Source organism: Lepidochelys kempii, chromosome 3, assembly GCF_965140285.1.
Source record: "Lepidochelys kempii isolate rLepKem1 chromosome 3, rLepKem1.hap1, whole genome shotgun sequence".
Taxonomy (NCBI): Eukaryota; Metazoa; Chordata; order Testudines; family Cheloniidae; genus Lepidochelys; species Lepidochelys kempii.
Window position 1 is genome coordinate 40,653,246 of NC_136382.1, and position 18,075 is coordinate 40,671,320.

The 18,075-nt window shown below is 42.5% G+C and overlaps 1 protein-coding gene across 3 annotated transcripts in view; it reads right to left on the reverse strand.

Annotated features, from left to right (window-relative positions):
* The window catches only part of ERICH1 (glutamate rich 1), a 109,482-nt gene that overhangs the window by 66,878 nt on the left and 24,529 nt on the right, over positions 1-18,075 (reverse strand). The gene's annotated exons all lie outside the window — the stretch shown is intronic.

Below are 18,075 nucleotides of genomic sequence, written 5' to 3' on the forward strand. Positions count from 1 at the left end.
TCAATAGGAGCTGTGCTTTGCAAACATGAAGTGTTATAATGCTAAGTACTCTAAAAAGTCAGGTTGGTCTTAGGCATCTCATCTCAAGGTACCCAAAATCAGTGGACAATTTTAGCCTTAATCTCCCTGTGCCTTAGTTCCCCACTTGTAAAATGGGGATAATACTTCATCTCACAGGGATGCGGTGAAGATAAATTAACGTTTGAGAAGCAGTCAAGTATCATATTGATGAGTGCCATAAAATAGCCCATGAGAATATTACTAATTCTGGCTTCATAGCAGGATTTGAATAGTGTGCAGTAAATAAAGCATGAGGTTACGCACTGAACAATGTTCAAAACACAATATTTAATAGCAGCTCATTCAGTGAGCGTTGTCCATTCTGTACACTGAATGAAGCAGAGGTCCCGTGAAACAAAATAGTACGTGGACATAGAATTAAAGACTATCATAACGCATATGCACAAGAGGGTCAAATTCAGGTTGCACAGACAACCTTAATTCTAATATTTCCTAGCCCTTGAGTGCTTAATTTTACAAACTTAATGTTCTTTTAACATAGTTTTTTTGTTTTTGGTTTGGGGTGGTTTTTTTGGGAGGTGTGTGTATAATTTCCTAGGTTTTTAAAAAAAGCAAACTGAAAAGACAAATTCCATATGTAGCATCATATTGACACTCACAAGGTTCAAAAGCATATTTCACCTCTTCTAAGGGATAGTGTCTAATTCCTTTCACATTTATGTTAATAGAAAACTCATTTCCTTCAACAAAAGCAAAAATCAGGTGTAATGAGATCTGAAACACAAAGGGTCTATAAAATATGTCATGGCCCATTTTTCCCCCCATATATCATCGGGGAGAAATAACAGAAAATGTGGAAATGGTAGAGGTGTTTAATGACTTCTTTGTTTCGGTTTTCACCAAGAAGATTGGTGGTGTTTGCACATCTAACATTGTGACTATCAGTGAAAATGAGGTAGGATCAGAAGAGGCTAAAATAGGGAAAGAACAAGTTAAAATTTACTTAGACAAATTACATGTCTTCAAGTTACCAGGACTTGATGAAATGCATCCTAGAAGACTCAAGGAGATGACTGAGGAGATATCTGAGCCATTAGCCATTATCTTTGAAAAGTCATGGAAGACGGGAAAGATTCCAGAAGCCTGGAAAAGGGCAAATATAGTGGCAATCTATAAAAAGAGAAATAAAGAGAACCCGGGGAATTACAGACCAGTCAGCTTAACTTCTGTACCTGGAAAGATAATGGAGCAAATAATTAAGCAATCAATTTGCAATCACTAGAACAGGGGTTCCCAAACTCGGTTCACGGCTTGTTCAGGGTAAGCCCCTGGTGGGCCGCAAGACGCTTTGTTTACCTGAGCGTCTGCAGGTATGGCCGCTCGCAGCCAATGAGAGCTGCGGGAAGAGGTGAGGGCCAGACCACCGCTTCCTGCAGCTCCCATTGGCTGGGAACTGCGAACCGTGGCCGCTAGGAGCTGTAAGCCACTAGCCATCACCTTCAGCCCCCAACTAAAACCTCTCCAACGCATCATCAAGGATCTACAACCTATCCTGAAGGACGACCCATCACTCTCACAAATCCTGGGAGACAGGCCAGTCCTTGCCTACAGACAGCCCCCCAACCTGAAGCAAATACTCACCAGCAACCACACACCACACAACAAAAACACTAACCCAGGAACCTATCCTTGCAACAAAGCCTGTTGCCAACTGTGTCCACATATCTATTCAGGGGACACCCCCATCATAGGGCCTAATCACATCAGCCACACTATCAGAGGCTCGTTCACCTGCACATCTACCAATGTGATATATGCCATCATGTGCCAGCAATGCCCCTTTGCCATGTACATTGGTCAAACTGGACAGTCTCTACGTAAAAGAATAAATGGACACAAATCAGATGTCAAGAATTATAACATTCATAAACCAATCGGAGAACACTTCAGTGTCTCTGGTCACTCGATTACAGACCTAAAAGTCGCAATATTACAACAAAAAGACTTCAAAAACAGACTTCAACAAGAGACAGATGAATTGGAATTAATTTGCAAACTGGATACAATTAACTTAGGTTTGAATAGAGACTGGGAGTGGATAGGTCATTACACAAAGTAAAACTATTTCCCCATGTTTATTCCCCCCCTCCCCCCAAGCCCACACTGTTCCTCAGACGTTCTTGTTAACTGCTGGAAATGGCCCACCTTGATTTATCACTACAAAAGGTTTTCTCCCCCCCGCTCTCCTGCTGGTAATACCTCATCTTAAGTGATCACTCTCCTTACAGTGTGTATGATAACACATTTTTTCATGTTCTGTGTGTATATAAATCTCCTCACTGTACTTTCCACTGAATGCATCTGATGAAGTGAGCTGTAGCTCACAAAAGCTTATGCTCAAATGAATTGATTAGTCTCTAAGGTTCCACACGCACTCCTTTTCTTTTTTCCAGGTAAACAAAGCATCTCGTGGCCCACCAGAGGCTTACCCTGAACAAGCCGTGAATCAAGTTTGGGAACCCCTGATCTAGAAGATAATAAGGTGGTAAGTGACAGTCAGCATGGATTTGTCAAAAACAAATTGTGTCTAACCAACCTGACAGCTTTCTTTGACAGGGTAACAAGCCTTGTGGATGTGGGGGTGGGGGGAAGTGGTAGACGTGGTAATATCTTGACTTTAGTAAAGCTTTTGATACTGTCTCGCATGACCTTCTCATAAGCAAACTAGGGAAATGCAACCTAGATGGAGCTATTATAAGGTGGGTGCAAAACTGTTTGGAAAACCGTGCCGAGAGAGTAGTTATCAGTGGTTCACAGTCATGCTGGAAGGACATAATGAGTAGGGTCCCGCAGGGATCAGTTCTGGGTCCAGTTCTGTTCAATATCTTCATCAATGATTTAGATAATGGCATAGAGAGTACACTTATAAAGAACAATCGGTTGCACACATGCAAAATGGGAAATAACTGCCTAGGAAGGAGTACTGTGGAAAGGGATTTGGGGGTCATAGTGGACTACAAGCTAAATTTGAGTCAACAGCATAAGGCTTTTGCAAAAAAAGCAAACATCATTCTGAGATGTATTAGCAGGAGTGTTGTAAGCAAGACATGAGAAGTAATTCTTCGGCTCTACTCCATGCTGATTAGGCCTCAACTGGAGTATTATGTCCAGTTCTGGGCACCACATTTCAGGAAAATGTGGACAAATTGGAGAAAGACCAGAGAAGAGCAACAAAAATGATTAAAGATCCAGAAAACATGACCTATGAGGGAAGATTGAAAAAACTGGGTTTGTTTAGTCTGGAAAAGAGAAGACTGAGAGGACACATGATAACAGTTTTCAAGTACATAAAAGGTTGTTACAGGGAGGAGGGAGAAGAATTGTTCTTCTTAACCATGAGGATAGGAAAAGAAGCAATGGGCTTAAATTGCAGCAAAGGAGGTTTAGGTTAGGAAAAACTTCCTGTCAGGGTGGTTAAGCACTGGAATAAATTGCCGAGGGAGGTTGTGGAATCTCCATCATTGAAGATTTTAAAGAGCAAGTCAGACAAACACCTGTCAGGGATGGTCTAGATAATACTTAGTCCTGCCATGAGTGCAGGGGACTGGACTAGATGACCTCTCGAGGTCCCTTCCAGTCCCATGATTCGATGATTTCTTAATTATCTTTTAAAAATGTATTTTCTTATACTAACCAGTGATCTCTTAAATTAGTTCTAATATGTTGCCTCTCATTTCAAATAAATTTCTACAAAAAAATAAATCATGCTCCTAACCTGACTTTTCTATTAAACTGTCCTACTTAACACAAAGCTGGGCATATGATCCTTATATAAAATTGAGTTTAGAGCAAAAGCATATTGTCAACACACATCTGTTTAGCTATAATAAACTGAAGGGGTCACACAAAGGCCCTAAATTAGTGACTTTTTATTCCTCTTAAGGAATCAAAAGGTATAAGGACATGAAGCAAATTCTACTCCTTCCCACTTCTCTTACATAATTACTTTTACATTTTCAGGCAGGCTTACAAGTAGTCAGAGGAACTTCTCCCTGTCTTCTTACGGAGGAAAAAAAGAACCAGCACTGTCATGTGTCTCTCCTTTCCTCCATTCCATGCATTTGCCTGCAGTAAGTTTGACCAGGACCATTCAGGCCAGGACATCACCATTTAGAAGATCAGCTTAAAGGCATGCTTCTAGGCTACTGAGTTTCCTAACAGACTCCCTATGGATTAATCCAAACTATAAGTTTGAGCAAAAGGATTCATTTAGAACAGTCAACCTTTGAATCTATTAACCTAGATAAGTTTACCTAATGGAAAATTTAAATTTTCAGACTTAAACATTTGGTGCGTTAATGTAAGCACAGAGTACTTGTTTATTTGAAGAAGATAATAATTGGGGAAAAATGCAGCAATCTATAAATTTACCTCTTCACTCCTTTAGCATTTAATATGTAGCCTACCACTGAAGGCGATTAGGAAGAGAAAACAGAAATCCACTTTGAATTTTTGGAAGACCAGAAACCAATTTAAAGAGAAAGCAAAGTCAGTGACATGGCTGCTTTTAGCAGGGCTGAATTTGGTTAGAAGGGAGTCACAAAAAAGGAAGAAAATCTGGCTCAATGCATAATTCTCATTCTGAAGTATGAAGATAATTTTTTTACTGTATACTGGAATTTCTACACCCTTTTAACATTTCTACACCCTTTTAACATAACAAGACAGGATTATAGTACATTTTATTGACTATCAGTTTGAAGATACACAAATCATGACTGAGGGGATCCAGCTACAGATCTTCAGCAAATACAAAGTCTGATCACCTACAATGATAGGCAACATTATTAGGCCATTAACTGAAATTACGCTATTTTGTAAATACAGTAGCTTAGTCTCCATCAGCTGTTTTATGTAAAAGGATAAAAACAAATTATAGAGTTAAGTATCAAGCTATTTATCATGTACTTTATTGTGTATCAATATAGGCTGTGATGTATTGGCCAATTTCCTGCAATATTTCTGGAAGATCTTATTGAATTAAATTTAAATAGCTGTGGAGTCATTTGTATTACAAACTTTGCATTTATCTATTATTGTGGGATTTTACATAACTTCTCTAGGGGGGAGAAGTGGCCAGTGTATACCTTGGGAAGTGTTCTGAGCTTCAAAAGGAATATTTTAAACAATGTGCCAGACAAGAAGGAACATGCAGGATAGACAAAATAAAGTTGGTTTCCTAGGAAATACCTAGGGGGAGAGGAATGTAAATTCTCACCATCAGACCCAATCTTTAGAAGCTATGCCCTCAGGAGAGAAGCACTCTCTGGCTGATTACCTACTCAAAGTCTCTGATGATCAAAGTCCTAGACCAGCGGTGGGCAACCGGTTGCCCGTCAGGGTAATCTGCTGGTGGGCCGCCAGGCAGTTTGTTTACATTTGCATGGCCGCCTACAGCTCCCAGTGGCCGTGGTGCGCCATTCCTGGCCAATGAGAGCTTCGGGAACCAGTGTGGGCTGCAGGGATATGCTGGGTGCCGCTTTTCACAGCTCCCATTGGCCGGGAACGGCAAACCACAGCCACTGGGAGCTGCGGGCGGCTGTGCAAATGTAAACAAACTGCCTGGCTGCCCGCCACTGAATTACCATGATGGGCTGCGTGCGGCCCGTGGGCCACAGGTTGCCCACCACTGTCCTAGACTGTATAAAAGAAAGGACAACCTATCCATAGGGGTGATTGTTCTGAGGTAACAGCTGTTATGAACCTGTAACCACAGGAAAAAATCCTTCGTGGGGTTTGAAGAACTGACTTCTACCAGAGCCTTTGTTGGAGTGAGGGGGTGATCTCTGGTAAGCTTATTAGCATGCAGGTTGGTTCTTTTATTTTTTTTAAATATATTTTCTCGTTAATGCTTTCACCTTAAAAATAAATGTGATTGCTTATAAAGAGCTGTAAGGTAACTTAACTGTGGGCAATTACATTGCTACATAGCATCTGGAAGAAAATAAAGCGGGCCTGCTTAGGCAGTTTGCCTTGCTGGGGAACTCACAGGGCAGGCAGGGAACTGTGCTGCTTGGAAAAACCCTGGTCAGAAGGGAAAGAGACATGAGTGTCTGTCCAACAGAGGTGATGGCTGAGGAGCTGGGAGCCTACAGTAGGAGCCCTTGCTGGAGGATGGAGGAGGAATATAGGTTGCCATTGCCCTGAACTGTGACATAGGCAATTATATTTTGTGTTCAGCATTATTTTTTCTGTCAGATGTCTACAGATTTCAGACATATTGGGAGAGCACATAGTGATATTTCCAATATGGCTTTATAAGTAAGTTAGCACTTTGCCAAATATTTCAGCCAGAACTGTAGATCTCATTGGTTGAGTGTTCCTTCCAAAAGTCTAATAATAGAACCCTCTGTCAATCAATGTAATTTTTATAGAATGCAGCAGCTTCAAATCCAAAAGGCCACGTCTATGCTGCAATTTGTTAATTACCTTCAGTGATTAACTGATTATATCATTACTGAGACTTTTTCCTGGAACACTCACAGGAAAAAAAAAATTATCCATAACCCTATACAAAGTACAAGTTTGCTCAAAGATTTAGTTTTTAAACTGAATTTTCTTCTAATATCCTTCCTTACTTTGGATAATTGACAAATAATCAGTATAGCAATTAGTTCCTGTTAAGTGCAACAGTGATAGTAAGACACATATTTTGGGAAAACACAATGTATAGTATGCCAAATTCAACACAGATTTACACCTTAAGCAATCCTACTAACTTCAAATAATGGTTTTGTATTGTGGGGGAGGGTAGAGGAGGCAGGCACTTGTGAGAGGACACAATGAGAGGACACAATGTTAAATTTGACCCCAAATGCCATGGTTTTGCCTCTGAAGAGCAGCCACCAGTGGAATGAGCTCTAACTGGACATTTAAGATAACTGACTAATTTTAAGAAATGGAAATAAAAAGACGCTAACCTAGAAGGCTTTCAATGACTCATCCATCAGATACTCCAACATATCTAATGAAAACAAAGATGACTAGAGGCTAGGCTTCTACCAACTCATCTCCTCAGTCTCTTGAAAAAATGTCCCAGGTGTAAGGTCCAGTTGGTCTTGAATCTGGGCCTGCAAAGCTGATCCGTAGCAAACACCTCCACGCTTCCACCCAATAGCAGCTGTTAACTGGCTCATGCTCCACTACCTACAACCTGCTGCAGACACAGACCGTGCAAAGTCCTGCCTCAGGGGATCCAACAGGCAGCAGCTTCATGCATCCTGATTGGCTCCTGGCCCTATATGAATCCAAAGTGGGTGTGTTTCAGGAAGTATCCAGGTGACATCACTGATCTCCTGTAGCTGCCATGACCTGCTTTCCTCTCAAATTCCTGGCTTTGACCTCAGCTTGATTTGTACCTTGCTTCTTGATCCAGACCCTGAAACCTGACTGGGATTTGGATTCCCAGAGATTGACTATAAACTCCCCTGCTACTTTCAGGCTCAGGTTTGACCCTGCTCTGACCCTTGGTCCCAACTGCCCTTGTCAGGATCCTGACAGTTTGCCTGGACAACTCTAGTTAGTGGTGAAGGCCTACTCTGAGGGAATATGGAGGTAACGATCCACTCCCTACCAAGAGGCTGCATAGGTTGATTGCTCCCAGAAGGAGCTCCCCATGCTGTGAGCCCAAGTATCACAGCTTGCAACAGAGAACCAAGCTCTGTGCAGGCAATCTACCCAGCTCAATGATGAAAATGTGGGACTGTGGGCCCACCTGGCACAGCATGCCGCAGATGCTATGAGAGCAGGTGGCTCAGCTGTGAGCGAGAATGCTACACTAGGATATGTGCTATGGCCGTGTACCTGGACCCAGAACTCCCAGTCCTCTTCTCAGAACATTTTAATGGAGACTATGAAAAAAATGGGGGGGTGGGAGAGAAAGAAGGTTATTAACCAATGCCAACTGATGTTTCTGCTTCAACCCCAATACTACCCCATCAATCAAGCAAAAGGAAAACTCGTTACTACCCTCATAATGGGAGATGCATTCGATCGGACCTTGCCCCTGCTTGAACAAGTGACCCTGACGCTCTCTGAGATACTTTCCTCCAGGCATTTCCCGCCATATTTGGGGAGTCCAACCATGCCTGCTCAGCAGAGGCAGCCCTGTGCAAACTCAGTCGGGGCAGGGACTGGCCTCCTCCTATGCTACCCGCTTTTGGCAACTAGTCTCTTACACTGAGTGGAACAAAACAGCTCAGCTCTACCAGCTGCGTTGACGACTATGAAAGGAGATTAAGGATGAGCTAGCTTGTGTAGCTACAACTTGGAACAAGGCATCAAAATGAGGGATTCCATTAAGGTTGCTGGAACAGGAAACTTCAGCCGTGTCCAGCCATGGTTTATGATGCAGTAAGACAAGGCAGGTTCAGCACCAGGCAAGTGGCCTAGTACTCATATGTGGTGAGGTATGAGATGGAGCTCTCCCTTCCCGCAATCAACCCCCGTCAGCTGGGAAGCTCAGACCTGGAACATTAGAAATAATAGCCTTAGTGCTTAAGATGTGGTTCTAATTGTGGAATGCCGTTTAGGTGGAGGCGCTGATCAACCTAGATGCCTTCATTGACCTCATCATATGCATCAACAACAGGCAGGGAAGGGGTCCGGGCCACCACACCCCCAGCATCCCTTGGGACCCGTCTCCAAAATGGACTCTGAACCCATGCAGCTGTATATTGTCTGCCGTCATGTGACCCCTAAGGAAAAGGAGTGCTGTTGCCCCATGGGCTGTGTTTCTGCTGTGAAGGATCTGACCACACTCTTAACAAATGCCCATCATGTGCTCGAGCACAACTCAGTTTAGCAAATGACCATCAGGGCCGGCCTTATGGGTGGGCGACTGCCTGGGGTGCCATGGTCGGGGGTGCCAAGGTCAAGCGACCAGGAGCGGGGCATGCCTGGAGTGTGAGGCCGTAGAAGGGAGCTTGGGGCAATAGAAGCAGGGGGAGGGCTAGGGGAGAGGCAACAGAGCTTGGGAGCAATGGGAGGGATGAATGGGGGGGCAGTGCTTAATTTGCAATGACAGAGGTGCCAGAACTCAAGCTGGGTGGCCAGAGAGCGGCGGCTGGTTGAGCACCCAGCTCTGAAGGTAAAGTCGCCACCACCAGCAGTGCAGAAGTAAGGGTGGCATGGTATCGTATTGCCACCCTTATTTCTGTGCTGCTGCTGGCAGCAGTGCTGCCTTCAAAGTTGGGTGGCCAGAGCGTGGCAGATGCTGGCTGGGAGCTCAGGGTGCCAGGGCTATGAACCGCCAAGCCTAGAGGTGCTGATGCTCAGCCCCAGCAAGCCCTAGCACATATTAAGTACTAAAGCAGTGGTCAGGGGTGCCAAGATACAAGTTTGCCCAGGGTGCCATTTTCCCTAAGGCCAGCCCTGATAACCATGCCCAGGCCCGATAGAGTGGGTTGGCCTGAGCAAGCCCCAAGATAGTACCACCCTACTGCTCACCCTACTGTCTTTTTCCTTCTCTACCAGATTTCTTTTCTTTCCTATCTTTCTTCTTTTTCTTTCTGTAATAACAATCTGGCTTAGCCAGCAAAGACTGCATATTTTGCAACACTGTTGTAAGCAAGCGTGTGACCAAAGAAGCAAATAAAGGCAATGTCCTAAATAGCCTGATGCTGGTACAAGTTTCGGAGTCCAGGTCTTGGAGTCACTAATAAGACTGAGTGCCATGCTTGAGTTCTTCCAGCAGTGAGGCTGCAAGTGATAGCCAACACCAGAGACTAAAGCTGCATTTTCTACCTTTGCAGTTCTTTCCTTTCCCCTTGTACGTGTTGGTCTTGTTTCGCCTTCTAGAAAACAGAATCAAACTAAAAGCAAAAAGAAAAGGAGTACTTGGTTAGTCCCTAAGGTGCCACAAGTACTCCTTTTCTTTTTGCGAATACAGACTAACACGACTGTTACTCTGAAAACTAAAAGCAGCAGCAGCAGCAACAGCCCCGTTCCATCTCAATTAACTTCTTTTCTTTCCCCCAAAAGGCCAGTAGTTACCACATTTAACTCCATTTAAGAGACAGTCAAACAAAGGGCTTTTTTCAGGGAACAAACGAGTTGTTAAAATGAAAGCCTTATTTAATACTTTACATTTCAAATGCTTGAACTGTTTTCCCCTTCTTTTCTCTATCTTTAATAAAACGTTTAAACTATTTTTAATGGTGTGTTTTCTATGGTACTATGCAGGCTGAGGTCTGTGTACCGAACCTTGTTTTAAGCTGTTGTTTGACAGTGACAGGGTTCTGTTATCATCTTTAATTTAGATGGAATACATGAGCCCAAAGAATTAACACAACAGGAGGTCAGAGGGCCAGTTATCCTGAAACTGTAACATATTCTGTTACAGAAGAGACAGACTCAAAGGCAGCAAATGTGCAGGCCCTGTTCTGATATTAAGGCTAAAAAGGCTTTTGAAAGCACTGGTACCCTACATAGCACAATTTTGCATAAGTCAAAATTAAGGAGTGGCCGGGGGGGGGTTAGAAAAAAATAATTTATTGACACTGAATAAAAGAGGAAGTTACTCACCTTGTGCAGTAACGAGGGTTCTTCGAGATGTGTCTCCCTATGGACGCTCCACTTCACGTGTCGGAGTGTCCCTGCGCCGCAGATTGGAGATTTTCAGTAGCACTGCTCGGTTGGGACACGCGTGCAGAGTAGTCACCTCGTGGTGCCGTTGGCACCTCATGTAGCACACACATGACCCTGACCCTTTAGTTCCTTCTCTACTGCAGAGCTCGAACGAATTCTGAAGTAGAGGGGAAGAGGGTGGGTAGTTGAGCACTCACAGAGACACACATCTCAAAGAACCCTTGTTACTGCACAAGCTTGAGCAACTTCCTCTTCTTCTTCGAGTAGCGTCCCGGTGTGTGCTCCACTTCAGGTGTCTGTAGAGCAGTGCCCTACCGTGGATGGTAGGAGCTTTGGTGTCATGCGTGTTGTTGCAGAAAGCATGGTAAGGCCTAGTATAGTATCTGACAGAGCACTGAGTGATGGCATCATGTTTTCCAAAGGTGTGCTCTCAGGCCTGTGTGGTAGCCCTGCATATATCTATTAGAGGGACATTGTTCAGGAAGGCTATAGATGTGGCCATGTCATGCGTACAGTGGGATCAGATCCCCAGTGGGGGTTCCTTGTTGCGCAGTCAATAGCAAAGTTGGATACATTTAGATAGTCTCTGGTTGATATAGCGGTCAGCCCTTGGAGTGTTCTGTTGTGGAAATAAAGTCTTGGGGATTTCTGGAACGGTTTGGTTCTGTCTAAATAAGTCGATAAATAACTCGATAAGACATCGAGTGTGTGTAGAATGGCCTCTTGGGAGTTCCCATGTGGTTTTGGGTAAAATGGTAACTAATTAATTAAACAAATCTAATTATTTCTAGAGAGAAAAAACAAAAAAAGCAGCACTGCCACTAGGCTCCGTCTGCAGCTGAGGACAGTTGAGAAGGAACTGAAGGGTAGGTTGCACACACCCTGACATGAGGCACCAACGGCACCGTGAGAGGACTGCCACGCACGTGCACCCTGATTGAGCACTGCTACTGAAAAATCTCTGATCTGTGGCACAGTGACGCACTGACACCTAAAGTGGAGCACCCACAGGGACACTACTCAAAGAAGAAACAGGAGTTCCTCATATAAAAGAATTTATTCAGCCTGTTTCACTCTCGGAAATTCATCATGAATGAAGTTTATACTCTCAAGAGTTTTAATTGTACTTTGGTCAATTATATAGTATTACATACAGTTCTTGTATGCTACACCGTAAGCAGTTTAATTAAACTTAAATAATATTTGCTACGTTTGCTTCCCTTCCCCATTAGTGCTGCTTCAGACTTGAAAAGACAAAAGAATTCAAGTGACTTGTTTCTGCAGGACCTTAAACCACTTCAGTTCCCTTACTCAGTGGTGAAGAAAAAGAAAAAGCCAAGTGGGATGGTGGGCTTTGCAGAGAAGAGAATAATTGAACACTACAGATCTTGTTCTTAGAGTAATTATTTTTCAGCCTCTTCCTCAGCACAGGTCTGCTGCTCAGCACCTCTCAGAATCAATCGGTACCAAATCCCAAATGAGGCTGTTGTGCAGATCAAGTGAGAAAGTGTAGACAATTGTAAGAGAGAACATGATTCTAAGACGCCCTTAGAAATATGCTGTCAAAAGTGAGCAAGCCTACTTTATAGTCTATCTACTTACTTACAAAGCCCCTCCACCACAGGACTGGAGCTCGAAAGACAAAAACCCCCACCCATCAGGTTCCAGCTTTGCAGATTTCAAGAGAAACCATCTTTCCCAATATTTATCCTTGCTATAGCTAGGTCAGGCCTTAACAAAAGTCAGAAGCCAAGAACATTACTTCCATCAGCCAGGAGGTGTAAAGTTTTAATGCAGTCTATTAAAGTGAGTCTCTCGTGCCCATATGAAACAAGTTTCCTAATAAACTTCATGTTGCCAGGCATTTCTTTGATGTGATACAGGTTTTGCAACATGTTATTTAATATGGCATTTGAAAACACTTTGGGAAGCTTGATGGAGAACAATTCTGTCTTTCTGTCTGTACTTGAAGGGGACTAATATCAGCACGGTTCAGTTTTCCAATCATTTCAGCCTATATGACCGTTGTCAAAGAGTGAAGATTTTACCATGACCAATTTTGAATTTGAAAAAGTTGTACAATGTTCTAGACAGGTAGGGATATAAGCACCTTCAAGACCAAAAGATAGCTACCAAAGGCAAAATACTAGTTTCCTGGGTAGACCTAAGAAATAGGAAAAAATAGAACCCCCTAGAAAGGCAGAGAAGGATACAAGTGTTTTTTAGATTCAGAAGTGAACTTCTAGTTCCAGTACCAAACAGCTTTCTTTCTTTTCTTAAAGGGAATAATGACTAGATTGAGCTTGTGAATGATATCTACTTTCCAAGTCATCGGCCACAAAGGACATGGATTTCTCTGAAGTTCTCAATTATTTTGGGCTTTTTCCTGAGCTTTCGTCCCAGAATTTTTGCAGCAACACATGACTAATACTACGCAGAACTACCAATTTGTCACTTTTGGGAGAATTAAAACAAATTTTAAATTGTATCCTATTTAAAACCATACATTAAAAAAAAAACAAAAAAACCACTTTTCATAAACAGTTAGGCAGGTGCTGCCTGAGTGTTTTTAAAAACTAAAACAGTCTTTTACAATGAGTTCCTATTTTTGCATCTTTCCAAAAATAGGGCTCTTACTGTGCTAGTGTTCTTTGTTTATCAAAACACGAGCACTGATATTTATCCCTATCAGAATTCCAACTATCAAGTCATTATTAAAAAGAAAAGGAGTACTTGTGGCATCTTAGAGACGAACAAATTTATTTGAGCATAAGCTTGAAGTGAGCTACAGCTCACTTCATCGGATGCATTCAGTGGAAAATACAGTGGGGAGATTTATATACACAGAGAAAATGAAACAATGGGTGTTACCATACACACTGTAAGGAGAGTGATCGCTTAAGATGAGCTAATACCAGCAGGAGAGCGTCGGGGGTGGGGGGTGGACGACACGACCTTTTGTAGTGATAATCAAGGTGGGCCATTTCCAGCAGTTGACAAGAACGTGTGAGGAACGAATAAACATGGGGAAATAGTTTTACTTTGTGTAATGAGACATCCACTCCCAGTCTCTATTCAAGCCTAAGTTAATTGTATCCAGTTTGCAAATTAATTCCAATTCAGCAGTCTCTCGTTGGAGTCTGTTTTTGAAGTTTTTCAACAAAAAAACTTCAAAAACAGACTCCAACGAGAGACTGCTGAATTGGAATTAATTTGCAAACTGGATACAATTAACTTAGGCTTGAATAGAGACTGGGAGTGGATGTCTCATTACACAAAGTAAAACTATTTCCCCATGTTTATTCCTCCCCCCTCCCCCGTTCCTCACACGTTCTTGTCAACTGCTGGAAATGGTCCACCTTGATTATCACTACAAAAGGTCGTCGTCCCCCCGACGCTCTCCTGCTGGTATTAGCTCATCTTAAGCGATCACTCTCCTTACAGTGTGTATGGTAACACCCATTGTTTCATTTTCTCTGTGTATATAAATCTCCCCACTGTATTTTCCACTGAATGCATCCGATGAAGTGAGCTGTAGCTCACTTCAAGCTTATGCTCAAATAAATTTGTTCGTCTCTAAGGTGCAACAAGTACTCCTTTTCTTTTTGCAAATACAGACTAACACGGCTGCTACTCTGAAACAAGTCATTATTAGGATTTATTGGTCATAAAGTGGGCAAATATCAATGCTTGCACTCCCAGAAAGGGGGATTGTTGTGTTTTGGGCTTTTTTTCTTGTGCATTTAGGAAACTCTAGTCAGAGAAGTTTATTCATAGGCTTTAGAGAGAAACATTTATTCTACGAGAAGGTAATTTTTAAAAAAAAGAGCCTGTGTTCATGCATGAAGTCTAAAGGAAACACAGCAACAGTCTTCAGAAGAGACAGATTCGTGTCCATGTGAAATTACCTACTATTTTACATAGGAACAAGACATCTTTTTGGAAGGTGTTAGCTTTGAATTGCAGCCTGGTATAAGAAAAGGACTCAGGGCTAGAACGCCTCAGTTCTAATCACAATTCTGCCATCGACAAAGCGAGATAAATCACTTCTATATGCCTCATGTTTTACCCAGTTGGAGAATGAAGATATTTATTCACAAACATTGTAGGATTCTTTTAAATAGTAGTTAATATCTGTAAAGGACATTGACGATATAAAGCACTTTAGTCAGTGACCGTGCCAAATATTATTTGGAAGTTCCTAATCGAGACTAGAAAAAAAAATTAGGCCGAGATCAACTAACAAATCTGAATGCCTGGGGAGCCATTTCAGTCACCTTTATAGCACTGTTCTCCTCCTCCTCCACACTGCAAGAAGGCCTTGTTGCAGAGACTGAATTCCATGATGGGGGAGGCGGCAGAGATGTGGAAGGCTTCAGGTTGGGGTGGCAAGAGAACAGAATGTTGGAGCAGTGGTGAGGGAGTCTGACTAGTTTGTGTGTGCGTGCATGCGAGAGAGAGAGAATAGAGGGTCAGCAGTAAGCGGCAAACAGTTTCACACATTATAAGGCCAAAAGGGACCATTGTGATCATCCAGTCCAACCTCCTGTATAATATAGGCCATAGGACTTCACTGAATTAATTACTGTTTGAATTAGAGCACATCCTTTAAATCAGGGTTGGATTTTTTTTTTGTAAAGATTTCCACTGATTGAGAATCCACCATACCCTTGTTACATTGTTTCTATGTTTAATTATCGTCACTGTTAAAAGTTTGCACCTTATTTAAGAATATGAGACCGGCCATACTGGGTCGGACCAAAGGTCCATCTAGCCCAGTATCTTGTCTTCCAACAGCAACCAATGCCAGGTGCTTCAGAGGGAATGAATAGAACAGATAATCATCAAGTGATCCATCCCATTGCCCATTTCCAGCTTCTGTCAAACAGAGGACACCATACCTGCTCATCTTGGCTAATATTAATTTCTAGTCTGAATTTGTCCAACTTCAACTTCCAGTCACTGGATCTTGTTATACATTTGTCTGCTAGCCCTCTATTATCTAATATTTTCACCCATATAGGTACTTACAGACACTGTTCAAGTCACCCCTTAACTTTCTCTTTGTTAAGGTAAGTAGATTATGCCTTATAATGAGAGACTTGAGGAGCTTGTTTTCCAATCCACCTCACGGCCCTTTGAGCCCTCTCCAACTCATCCATATCCTTGAATTGCAGACACCAGAACTGGATTTCCAGGAGCAGTTGCTAAGGGAGCTAATATAGACCTCCTATTCATACATGATTCCCCTGCTTATACATCTGTACACTACCAATCTCACTCACTTGCCTGGGGAATTAGCCACACCCAAATTATACTTTAGATAAAAATTGGAGCCTGGAGGGAAAGGCTAAACAACCACAAACTCACAAAGGAAAAAAAACTTCCAGATAGGGCTTTCTACCCAGCCACTACTTCAGTCCTAGGACTTCCCATCCAGTCTGTCTTCCGCAGGGCCACAGCAGTAGATGGTTCTTTCCTGCAGCTTCTCTGTATTACTCCCTCCATCCCCCCACAACTCTTTATAGCCAACAGCTGTCCCCTTCTCAGCCTCATCTGATTAATCTTCATCCAGTGTTGAGAAAAAAGAAAGTTACATCAATTATGTTGTGGGGGACTGTCCAGCAAGTGTATTCAGAAGTGAAGAATAATTCTTTAATGTTTATGATGAAAAAAACACAACAAGACCTTATTTAACTAGGAAATTGAAAGAACTAGCAGGAGTCTCATTCAGCGTGGGCCCATATGCAATTTTCATACATCCTTGGAGAACTTTCTACCTTATTGTAATTGTATGCAGCAACTACCGTCACTGCAATTCATTATCAGTTAGTATATGCAATGTCCTAAAACAGCATAGTTGGATGACCACTAGTTCATGAGTTATTGCAACATACCCACATTACCCCACATATACTTTATTAATCGTCATATGCAAGTTACATTTATGTTAAAAAACAGCTTGCTAGTGAGGAAGACAGTCACCACTATTACAATAAAAGATACTCTCTTAGAGGCAAAAGTGTATATAGAACTACTAAAAATACAGGATAACAGTACAACATGTTTGGGGTACATTTTACCCACATACTTTTTGATAGAGGAAAAATATGTTTGTCACACTAAATTGAAACTTTTTTTTTTTGCTGAATTTGTCACTTAAGCACAAGTACACATGTCCAAAGAACAGCATAGTTGGAAGACCACTAGTTCATGAGTTAACAAATACATGCTTGTGGAGTACAGCATAACCCTCATTCATGTTCACGGGGTAAATAAACAGGGCTGGCTGCCCCCAGACCTCCAGCCTTTGAAGGGGAAGGCCACCCTGTTACAACATCGAAGGATCACAGCCTTTTTAGCACAGTGTTGCACTGGAAACTCATGATTATCCACCATGACTGGCAGAGAGAGGGGAGTTGAGGCGATGACAGCAAAAGCAGTGGAAGAGAAGAACTAGGCTGTGGTAAGTGTGGGTTCTGAATAATTATTCTAAAACATAACTGACACTGAGTTTAGGCTGAAGAGTGGTGCCTAGTAGCATTCCAGAACGAGGAGAGTGGCTAACCAAGGAAATACAAAGTTGAGGTACATGTCTTCCCGGTGTGGACAGGCAGGATGGTCAGGAGTGGAGATTAAGTGGGTGAGCCTAGCTAGAGCAATGATTACCATGGATGCATGTTAATCCCTTCACTGCCTCTGCCATCACCATCTCCTCTCTCCGCCAGTCCAGCACAGTCCTCTCTCTATGGGAAGCAGCTCAATGTACAGCTCAGCTTATGTAGCAAAGAAAAGTGCTGCCTATGATTTGTTTGCACCAGCAATGGGCACCAAACAGCAATGGACAACTTTGCTTCTAGAGTATAATGATTTGCAAGACAGGAAGGGGAGGGTTAGCTGGAAATATGGGGAAGGTTCTGTGTAGAGAAGGACACACACAGTGTTCTCTCACATGCTTAACCAAAACAGAAAGTCTATCAGCATTCCGTAACAGTCAATGCGCAGTTTCTCTCCCTGTCCTGTCAGCCACTCCACACTCCTAACATTTCAAAGTACAAACCATTACATTATAACAAAACATACTGCGGGGTAAACTACAGACCACTTAGGAATCACATTGCATCTTTGGCCTTTAGCGGGTCACAGTAGCATCTTTACCGTACACCTCTGTAATAACTACAGCTGTCCGAATAAAGAACTCCTACAAAGAGCATTTTTATGTTTAAAAAAAAGTTAGAAAAGGATATTTTGTTAGCGAATTTCCTTAGTGCAGAGTTAAGGTTGCCTGGTAGAATCATGTGCCTTTCCAGAATTTCAAGTTCAACAAAACTCAGAATTCTGAAAACCAGGATGTACAAAAATCAAGGTTGCTCTGGTGCATACCTTAACTCTCAGACTTCTGAGTCT